Genomic DNA, 12,150 nt, shown 5'->3' on the forward strand with positions numbered 1-12,150 from the left:
TCCCGGGAATCAGACAGATAATCCCTCCCATCCCGGGAATCAGACGGGATAATCCCCCCATCCCGGGAATCAGCCCGGATAATCCCCCCATGCCGGGAATCAGCCGGGATAATCCCCCACATCTCGGGAATCAGCCCGGATAATCCCCCCCATGCTGGGATAAACCCCCCACCCATCCCGGGAATCAGCCCGGATAATCCCCCCCATCCCGGGAGTATCCTCCCGCATCCCGGGAATCAGCCCGGATAATCCCCCCCATCCCGGGAGTATCCTCCCGCATCCCGGGAATCAGCCCGAATAATCCGCCCCATCCCGGGAATCAGCCCGGATAATCCCCCCCATCCCGGGATTTCCCCCATCCTGGGAATCAGCCCGGATAATCCCCCCCATCCCGGGAATCAGCATGGATAATCCCCCCATCCCGGGACACCACCCCCATCCCGGGAATCAGGCCGGATAATCCCTCCCATCCCGGGAATCAGCCCGGATAATCCCCCCCATCCCGGGAATCAGCCCGGATAATCCCCCCATCCCAGGAATCAGCCCGGATAATCCCTCCCATCCCGGGAATCAGGGCGGATAATCCCTCCCATCCCGGGAATCAGCCCGGATAATCCCCCCATCCCGGGAATCAGACGGATAATCCCTCCCATCCCGGGAATCAGCCGGGATAATCCCCCCATCCCGGGAATCAGCCCGGATAATCCCCCCATGCCGGGAATCAGCCGGGATAATCCCCCACATCTCGGGAATCAGCCCGGATAATCCCCCCCATGCTGGGATAAACCCCCCACCCATCCCGGGAATCAGCCCGGATAATCCCCCCCATCCCGGGAGTATCCTCCCGCATCCCGGGAATCAGCCCGGATAATCCCCCCCATCCCGGGAGTATCCTCCCGCATCCCGGGAATCAGCCCGAATAATCCGCCCCATCCCGGGAATCAGCCCGGATAATCCCCCCCATCCCGGGATTTCCCCCATCCTGGGAATCAGCCCGGATAATCCCCCCCATCCCGGGAATCAGCATGGATAATCCCCCCATCCCGGGACACCACCCCCATCCCGGGAATCAGTCCGGTTAATCACCCCCATCCCGGGAATCAGTCTGGTTAATCTCCCCTATCCCGGGACACCACCCCCATCCCGGGAATCAGCCCGGTAATCCCTCCCATCCCGGGAATCAGCCCGGATAATCCCCCCATCCCGGGAATCAGCCCGGATAATCCCCCCATCCCAGGAATCAGCCTGGATAATCCCTCCCATCCCGGGAATCAGGGCGGATAATCCCTCCCATCCCGGGAATCAGCCCGGATAATCCCCCCATCCCGGGAATCAGACGGATAATCCCTCCCATCCCGGGAATCAGCCGGGATAATCCCCCCATCCCGGGAATCAGCCCGGATAATCCCCCCATGCCGGGAATCAGCATGGATAATCCCCCACATCTCGGGAATCAGCCCGGATAATCCCCCCCATGCTGGGATAAACCCCCCACCCATCCCGGGAATCAGCCCGGATAATCCCCCCCATCCCGGGAGTATCCTCCCGCATCCCGGGAATCAGCCCGGATAATCCCCCCCATCCCGGGAGTATCCTCCCGCATCCCGGGAATCAGCCCGAATAATCCGCCCCATCCCGGGAATCAGCCTGGATAATCCCCCCCATCCCGGGATTTCCCCCATCCTGGGAATCAGCCCGGATAATCCCCCCCATCCCGGGAATCAGCATGGATAATCCCCCCATCCCGGGACACCACCCCCATCCCGGGAATCAGTCCGGTTAATCACCCCCATCCCGGGAATCAGTCTGGTTAATCTCCCCTATCCCGGGAATCAGCCTGGATAATTCCCCCCATCCCGGGAATCAGCCCGGATAATCCCCCCCATTCCGGGATAAACCCCCCACCCATCCCGGGAATCAGCCCGGATAATCCCCCTCCATCCCGGGAATCAGCCCGGATAATCCCCCCATCCCGGGACACCACCCCCATCCCGGGAATCAGCCCGGATAATCCCTCCCATCCCGGGAATCAGCCCGGATAATCCCCCCCATCCCGGGAATCAGTCCGGATAATCCCTCCCATCCCGGGAATCAGCCCGGATAATCCCCCCATCCCGGGAATCAGCCCGGATAATCCCTCCCATCCCGGGAATCAGGCCGGATAATCCCTCCCATCCCGGGAATCAGCCCGGATAATCCCCCCCATTCCGGGATAAACCCCCCACCCATCCCGGGAATCAGCCCGGATAATCCCCCTCCATCCCGGGAATCAGCCCGGATAATCCCCCCATCCCGGGACACCACCCCCATCCCGGGAATCAGCCCGGATAATCCCTCCCATCCCGGGAATCAGCCCTGATAATCCCCCCATCCCTGGAATCAGCCCGGACAATCCCTCCCATCCCGGGAATCAGGCCGGATAATCCCTCCCATCCCGGGAATCAGCCCGGATAATCCCCCCATCCCGAGAATCAGACGGATAATCCCTCCCATCCCGGGAATCAGCCGGGATAATCCCCCCATCCCGGGAATCAGCCCGGATAATCCCCCCATGCCGGGAATCAGCCGGGATAATCCCCCCCATGCTGGGATAAACCCCCCACCCATTCCGGGAATCAGCCCGGATAATCCCCCCCATCCCGGGAGTATCCTCCCGCATCCCGGGAATCAGCCCGAATAATCCCCCCCATCCCGGGAATCAGCCCGGATAATCCCCCCCATCCCGGGAGTATCCTCCCGCATCCCGGGAATCAGCCCGAATAATCCCCCCATCCCGGGAATCAGCCCGGATAATCCCCCCATCCCGGGACACCACCCCCATCCCGGGAATCAGTCCGGTTAATCACCCCCATCCCGGGAATCAGCCCGGATAATCCCCCCCCATCCCGGAAATCAGACGGATAATCCCCCCATCCCGGGAATCAGCCGGGATAATCCCCCCGCCCATCCCGGGAATCAGCCCGGATAATCCCACCCATCCCGGGAATGAGCCTGGATAATCCCCCCATCCCGGGAATCAGCCCGGATAATCCCCCCATTACGGGAATCAGCTCGGATAATCCTCCCCATCCCGGGAATGAGCCTGGATAATCCCCCCCATCCCGGGAATCAGCCCGGATAATCCCCCCCATGCTGGGATAAACCCCCCCAACCATCCCGGGAATCAGCCCGGATAATCCCCCCCATCCCGGGAATATCCCCCCGCATCCCGGAAATCAGCCCGGATAATCCCCCCCATCCCAGGAAACAGCCCGGATAATCCCCCTCCATCCCGGGAATGAGCCCGGATAATCCCCCCATTCCGGGACACCACCCCCATCCCGGGAATCAGCCCGGATAATCCCTCCCATCCCGGGAATCAGCCCGGATAATCCCCCCATCCCGGGAATCAGCCCGGATAATCCCTCCCATCCCGGGAATCAGCCCGGATAATCCCCCCATCCCGGGAATCAGACGGATAATCCCTCCCATCCCGGGAATCAGCCGGGATAATCCCCCCCATCCCGGGAATCAGACGGATAATCCCCCCATCCCGGGAATCAGCCCGGATAATACCCCCCATGGCGGGAATCAGCCGGGATAATTCCCCCCCATCCCGGGAATCAGCCCGGATAATCCCCCCATGCCGGGAATCAGCCGGGATAATCCCCCCCCATCCCGGAAATCAGACGGATAATACCTCCCATCCCGGGAATCAGCCGGGATAATCCCCCCCATCCCGGGAATCGACCCGGATAGTCCCCCCACCCCGGGAATCAGCCCGGATAATCCCCCTCCATCCCGGGAATCAGCCCGGATAATCCCCCCATCACGGGACACCACCCCCATCCCGGGAATCAGCCCGGATAATCCCGCCATCCCGGGAATCAGCCCGGATAATCACCCCATCCTGGGAATCAGACGGATAATCCCCCATCCCGGGAATCAGCCAGGATAATCCCCCCCATCCCGGGAATCAGCCCGGATAATCCCCCCCATGCTGGGATAAACCCCCCACCCATCCCGGGTATCATCCCTTTTAATCCCCCCCATCCCGGGAATATCCTCCCGCATCCCGGGAATCAATCCGGATAATCCCCCCCATCCCGGGAATCAGCCCGGATAATCCCCCCCATCCCGGGATTTCCCCATCCTGGGAATCAGCCCGGATAATCCCCCCATCCCGGGACACCACCCCCATCCCGGGAATCAGCCCGGATAATCCCCCCCATGCTGGGATAAACCCCCCACCCATCCCGGGTATCATCCCTTTTAATCCCCCCCATCCCGGGAATATCCTCCCGCATCCCGGGAATCAATCCGGATAATCCCCCCCATCCCGGGAATCAGCCCGGATAATCCCCCCCATCCCGGGATTTCCCCATCCTGGGAATCAGCCCGGATAATCCCCCCATCCCGGGACACCACCCCTATCCCGGGAATCAGTCCGGTTAATCACCCCCATCCCGGGAATCAGCCCGGATAATCCCCCCCGTCCCTGGAATCAGACGGATAATCCCCTCATCCCGGGAATCAGCCCGGATAATCCCCACCATCCCGGGAATGAGCCTGGATAATCCCCCCCATCCTGGGAATCAGCTCGGATAATCCCCCTCATTCCGGGAATCTGCCCGGTTAATCACCCCCATCCCGGGAATCTGTCCGGTTAATCTCCCCTATCCCGGGAATCAGCCTGGATAATCCCCCCCATCCCGGGAATCAGACGGATAAACCCTCCCATCCCGGGAATCAACCGGGATAATTCCCCCCATCCCGGGAATCAGCCCGGATAATCCCCCCCATTCCGGGATAAACCCCCCACCCACCCCGGGAATCAGCCCGGATAATCCCCCTCCATCCCGGGAATCAGCCCGGATAATCCCCCCATCCCGGGACACCACCCCCATCCCGGGAATCAGCACCGTATAATCCCTCCCATCCCGGGAATCAGCCCGGATAATCCCCCCCATCCCGGGAATCAGCCCGGATAATCCCCCCATCCCAGGAATCAGCCCGGATAATCCCTCCCATCCCGGGAATCAGGGCGGATAATCCCTCCCATCCCGGGAATCAGCCCGGATAATCCCCCCATCCCGGGAATCAGACGGATAATCCCTCCCATCCCGGGAATCAGCCGGGATAATCCCCCCATCCCGGGAATCAGCCCGGATAATCCCCCCATGCCGGGAATCAGCCCGGATAATCCCCCCATCCTGGGAATCAGCCCGGATAATCCCCCCATGCCGGGAATCAGCCCGGATAATCCCCCCCATGCTGGGATAAACCCCCCACCCATCCCGGGAATCAGCCCGGATAATCCCCCCCATCCCGGGAGTATCCTCCCGCATCCCGGGAATCAGCCCGGATAATCCCCCCCATCCCGGGAGTATCCTCCCGCATCCCGAGAATCAGCCCGAATAATCCGCCCCATCCCGGGAATCAGCCCGGATAATCCCCCCCATCCCGGGATTTCCCCCATCCTGGGAATCAGCCCGGATAATCCCCCCCATCCCGGGAATCAGCATGGATAATCCCCCCATCCCAGGACACCACCCCCATCCCGGGAATCAGTCCGGTTAATCACCCCCATCCCGGGAATCAGTCTGGTTAATCTCCCCTATCCCGGGACACCACCCCCATCCCGGGAATCAGCCCGGTAATCCCTCCCATCCCGGGAATCAGGGCGGATAATCCCTCCCATCCCGGGAATCAGCCCGGATAATCCCCCCACCCCGGGAATCAGACGGATAATCCCTCCCATCCCGGGAATCAGCCGGGATAATCCCCCCATCCCGGGAATCAGCCCGGATAATCCCCCCATGCCGGGAATCAGCATGGATAATCCCCCACATCTCGGGAATCAGCCCGGATAATCCCCCCCATGCTGGGATAAACCCCCCACCCATCCCGGGAATCAGCCCGGATAATCCCCCCCATCCCGGGAGTATCCTCCCGCATCCCGGGAATCAGCCCGGATAATCCCCCCCATCCCGGGAGTATCCTCCCGCATCCCGGGAATCAGCCCGAATAATCCGCCCCATCCCGGGAATCAGCCCGGATAATCCCCCCCATCCCGGGATTTCCCCCATCCTGGGAATCAGCCCGGATAATCCCCCCCATCCCGGGAATCAGCCCGGATAATCCCCCCATCCCGGGACACCACCCCCATCCCGGGAATCAGCATGGATAATCCCCCCATCCCGGGACACCACCCCCATCCCGGGAATCAGTCCGGTTAATCACCCCCATCCCGGGAATCAGTCTGGTTAATCTCCCCTATCCCGGGAATCAGCCTGGATAATTCCCCCCATCCCGGGAATCAGCCCGGATAATCCCCCCATTCCGGGATAAACCCCCCACCCATCCCGGGAATCAGCCCGGATAATCCCCCTCCATCCCGGGAATCAGCCCGGATAATCCCCCCATCCCGGGACACCACCCCCATCCCGGGAATCAGCCCGGATAATCCCTCCCATCCCGGGAATCAGCCCGGATAATCCCCCCCATCCCGGGAATCAGTCCGGATAATCCCTCCCATCCCGGGAATCAGCCCGGATAATCCCCCCATCCCGGGAATCAGCCCGGATAATCCCTCCCATCCCGGGAATCAGGCCGGATAATCCCTCCCATCCCGGGAATCAGCCCGGATAATCCCCCCCATTCCGGGATAAACCCCCCACCCATCCCGGGAATCAGCCCGGATAATCCCCCTCCATCCCGGGAATCAGCCCGGATAATCCCCCCATCCCGGGACACCGCCCCCATCCCGGGAATCAGCCCGGATAATCCCTCCCATCCCGGGAATCAGCCCGGATAATCCCCCCTTCCCGGGAATCAGCCCGGATAATCCCTCCCATCCCGGGAATCAGCCCGGATAATCCCCCCATCCCGGGAATCAGCCCGGATAATCCCTCCCATCCCGGGAATCAGCCCGGATAATCCCCCCATCCCGAGAATCAGACGGATAATCCCTCCCATCCCGGGAATCAGCCGGGATAATCCCCCCATCCCGGGAATCAGCCCGGATAATCCCCCCAGGCCGGGAATCAGCCGGGATAATCCCCCCCATCCTGGGATAAACCCCCCACCCATTCCGGGAATCAGCCCGGATAATCCCCCCCATCCCGGGAGTATCCTCCCGCATCCCGGGAATCAGCCCGGATAATCGCCCCCATCCCGGGAGTATCCTCCCGCATCCCGGGAATCAGCCCGAATAATCCCCCCCATCCCGGGAATCAGCCCGGATAATCCCCCCCATCCCGGGAGTATCCTCCCGCATCCCGGGAATCAGCCCGAATAATCCCCCCCATCCCGGGAATCAGCCCGGATAATCCCCCCATCCCGGGACACCACCCCCATCCCGGGAATCAGTCCGGTTAATCACCCCCATCCCGGGAATCAGCCCGGATAATCCCCCCCCATTACGGAAATCAGACGGATAATCCCCCCATCCCGGGAATCAGCCGGGATAATCCCCCCGCCCATCCCGGGAATCAGCCCGGATAATCCCCCCATCCCGGGAATGAGCCTGGATAATCCCCCCATCCCGGGAATCAGCCCGGATAATCCCCCCATTACGGGAATCAGCTCGGATAATCCTCCCCATCCCGGGAATGAGCCTGGATAATCCCCCCATCCCGGGAATCAGCCCGGATAATCCCCCCCATGCTGGGATAAACCCCCCAACCGTCCCGGAAATCAGCCCGGATAATCCCCCCCATCCCAGGAAACAGCCCGGATAATCACCCCCATCCCGGGAATCAGCCAGGATAACCCCCCCCCATCCCGGGAATCTGCCCGGATAATCCCCCCCATGCTGCGATAAACCCCCCACCCATCCCGGGAATCAGCCCGGATAATCCCCCTCCATCCCGGGAATGAGCCCGGATAATCCCCCCATCCCGGGACACCACCCCCATCCCGGGAATCAGCCCGGATAATCCCTCCCATCCCGGGAATCAGCCCGGATAATCCCCCCATCCCGGGAATCAGCCCGGATAATCCCTCCCATCCCGGGAATCAGCCCGGATAATCCCCCCATCCCGGGAATCAGACGGATAATCCCTCCCATCCCGGGAATCAGCCGGGATAATCCCCCCATCCTGGGAATCAGACGGATAATTCCCCCATCCCGGGAATCAGCCCGGATAATACCCCCCATGGCGGGAATCAGCCGGGATAATCCCCCCCATCCCGGGAATCAGCCCGGATAATCCCCCCATGCCGGGAATCAGCCGGGATAATCCCCCCCATCCCGGGAATCAGACGGATAATCCCTCCCATCCCGGGAATCGACCCGGATAGTCCCCCCACCCCGGGAATCAGCCCGGATAATCCCCCTCCATCCCGGGAATCAGCCCGGATAATCCCCCTCCATCCCGGGAATCAGCCCGGATAATCCCCCCATCACGGGACACCACCCCCATCCCGGGAATCAGCCCGGATAATCCCGCCATCCCGGGAATCAGCCCGGATAATCACCCCATCCTGGGAATCAGACGGATAATCCCCCATCCCGGGAATCAGACAGGATAATCCCCCCCATCCCGGGAATCAGGGCGGATAATCCCCCCCATGCTGGGATAAACCCCCCACCCATCCCGGGTATCATCCCTTTTAATCCCCCCCATCCCGGGAATATCCTCCCGCATCCCGGGAATCAATCCGGATAATCCCCCCCATCCCGGAAATCAGCCCGGATAATCCCCCCCATCCCGGGATTTCCCCATCCTGGGAATCAGCCCGGATAATCCCCCCATCCCGGGACACCACCCCTATCCCGGGAATCAGTCCGGTTAATCACCCCCATCCCGGGAATCAGCCCGGATAATCCCCCCCGTCCCTGGAATCAGACGGATAATCCCCTCATCCCGGGAATCAGCCGGGATAATCCCCCCCGCCCATCCCGGGAATCAGCCCGGATAATCCCCCCCATCCCGGGAATGAGCCTGGATAATCCCCCCCATCCTGGGAATCAGCCCGGATAATCCCCCCCATCCTGGGAATCAGCTCGGATAATCCCCCCCATCCCGGGAATGAGCCTGGATAATCCCCCCCATCCCGGGAATCAGCCCGAATAATCCCCCCCATTCCGGGAATATCCCCCCGCATCCAGGAAATCAGCCCGGATAATCCCCCCATCCCGGGAATCAGCCCGGATTATCCCCCCCATCCCGGGAATTCCACCATCCTGGGAATCAGCTCGGATAATCCCCCCCATCCCGGGATCGGCCCGGATAATCCTCTCCCATCCCGGGAATCAGCCCGGATAATACTCCCCCATCCCGGGAATCAGCCCGGATAATCCCCCCCATCCTGGGAATCAGCCCGGATAATCCCCCCCCATCCCGGGAATCAGCCCGGATAATCCCCCCCATCCTGGGAATCAGCCCGGATAATCCCCCCATCCCAGGAATCAGCCGGGATAATCACCCCCATCCTGGGAAAGACGGGATAATCCACCCACCCATCCCGGGAATCAGCCCGGATAACCCCCCCCATCCCGGGAATCAGCCCGGATAATCCCGCCATCCCGGGAATCAGCCCGGATAATCCCCCTCCCCATCCCGGGAATCAGCCCGGATAATCCTCCCCATCCGGGAATCAGCCCGGATAATCCTCCCCATCCGGGAATCAGCCCGGATAATCCTCCCCCATCCCGGGAATCAGCCCTTATAATCCCCCCATCCCAGGAATCAGCCCGGAAAATCCCACCATCCCGGGAATCAGCCCGGATAATCCCCCCCATCCCGGGAATCAGCCCGGATAATCCCCCCCATCCCGGGAATCAGCCCGGATAATCCCCCCATCCCGGGAATCAGCCCGGATAATCCCCCCATCCCGGGACACCACCCCCATCCCGGGAATCAGCCCGGATAATACCCCCATCCCGGGACACCACCCCCATCCCGGGAATCAGCCCGGATAATCCCCCCATCCCGGGAATCAGCCCGGATAATCCCCCTCATTCCGGGAATCTGCCCGGTTAATCCCCCCCATCCCGGGAATCAGGCGGATAATCCCCCCATCCCGGGAATCTGCCCGGTTAATCACCCCCATCCCGGGAATCAGTCCGGTTAATCTCCCCTATCCCGGGAATCAGCCTGGATAATCCCCCCATCCCGGGAATCAGACGGATAAACCCTCCCATCCCGGGAATCAACCGGGATAATCCCCCCCATCCCGGGAATCAGCCCGGATAATCCCCCCCATTCCGGGATAAACCCCCCACCCATCCCGGGAATCAGCCCGGATAATCCCCCTCCATCCCGGGAATCAGCCCGGATAATCCCCCCATCCCGGGACACCACCCCCATCCCGGGAATCAGCCCGGATAATCCCCCCATCCCGGGAATCAGCCCGGATAATCCCTCCCATCCCGGGAATCAGGCCGGATAATCCCTCCCATCCCGGGAATCAGCCCGGATAATCCCCCCATCCCGGGAATCAGACGGATAATCCCTCCCATCCCGGGAATCAGCCGGGATAATCCCCCCATCCCGGGAATCAGCCCGGATAATCCCCCCATGCCGGGAATCAGCCGGGATAATCCCCCACATCTCGGGAATCAGCCCGGATAATCCCCCCATGCTGGGATAAACCCCCCACCCACCCCGGGTATCATCCCGGATAATCCCCCCCATCCCGGGAGTATCCTCCCGCATCCCGGGAATCAGCCCGGATAATCCCCCCCACCCCGGGAATCAGCCCGGATAATCCCCCCATCCCGGGATTTCCCCCATCCTGGGAATCAGCCCGGATAATCCCCCCCATCCCGGGAATCAGCATGGATAATCCCCCCATCCCGGGACACCACCCCCATCCCGGGAATCAGTCCGGTTAATCACCCCCATCCCGGGAATCAGCCCGGATAATCCCCCCCATCCCGGGAATCAGACGGATAATCCCCCCATCCCGGGAATCAGCCGGGATAATCCCCCCGCCCATCCCGGGAATCAGCCCGGATAATCCCCCCCATCCCGGGAATGAGCCTGGATAATCCCCCCCATCCCGGGAATGAGCCTGGATAATCCCCCCCATCCCGGGAATCAGCCCGGATAATCCCCCCCATGCTGGGAATATCCCCCCGCATCCCGGAAATCAGCCCGGATAATCCCCCCCATCCCGGGAATCAGCCCGGATAATCCCCCCCATCCCTGGAATTCCCCCATCCTGGGAATCAGCTCGGATAATCCCTCCCATCCCGGGATCGGCCCGGATAATCCTCCCCCATCCCGGGAATCAGCCCGGATAATCCCCCCCATCCCGGGAATCAGCCCGGATAATCCCCCCCATCCCGGGAATCAGCCGGGATAATCACCCCCATCCTGGGAAAGACGGGATAATCCACCCACCCATCCCGGGAATCAGCCCGGATAATCCCCCCCATCCTGGGAATCAGACCGGATAATCCCCCCCCATCCCAGGAATCAGCCGGGATAATCACCCCCATCCTGGGAAAGACGGGATAATCCACCCACCCATCCCGGGAATCAGCCCGGATAATCCCCCCCATCCTGGGAATCAGCCCGGATAATCCCCCCCATCCTGGGAATCAGCCCGGATAATCCCCCCATCCCGGGAATCAGCCGGGATAATCCTCCCCCATCCTGGGAAAGACGGGATAATCCACCCACCCATCCCGGGAATCAGCCCGGATAATCCCCCCCCATCCCGGGACTCAGCCCGGATAATCCCCCCATCCCGGGAATCAGCCCGGATAAACCCCCCCCCCCCCATCCCGGGAATCAGCCCGGATAATCCTCCCCATCCCGGGTGTAATAATCCACAGGAGGCATGTGTACCGTCGCTACACCAGTATTTATTTGCAATAACTTTATCCAAGAGCAGCTCCAAACCGTGCTGCTAGCATTCCAGTCAACTTAAGACTGCCTCACAAAGCCTCCACAGGTGCTTATATGGGCCCTTCAATGAGCTATCATTGAGGGAGCTCATACTCCAATTGGCCAAACAGTAATGCCAATTGGAGGTCATTACACCCCTACCCCCAAGGTCCGAGGAATTCCTGCCAGCTGGCATTCCTCTGAGCTTCTTCCTGCTCTTCCTGTCCGGGTCGGTCACCTCTGTGTCGTCCGCCGGGTCGTTCTCCGACGTGGGTGGGGTGTACCTAATAGGTGCCCGCCTTTTCCTTGACGACCTCCTTGGAAGTTG

Source organism: Scyliorhinus torazame, chromosome 24 (assembly GCF_047496885.1).
Source record: "Scyliorhinus torazame isolate Kashiwa2021f chromosome 24, sScyTor2.1, whole genome shotgun sequence".
Taxonomy (NCBI): domain Eukaryota; kingdom Metazoa; phylum Chordata; class Chondrichthyes; order Carcharhiniformes; family Scyliorhinidae; genus Scyliorhinus; species Scyliorhinus torazame.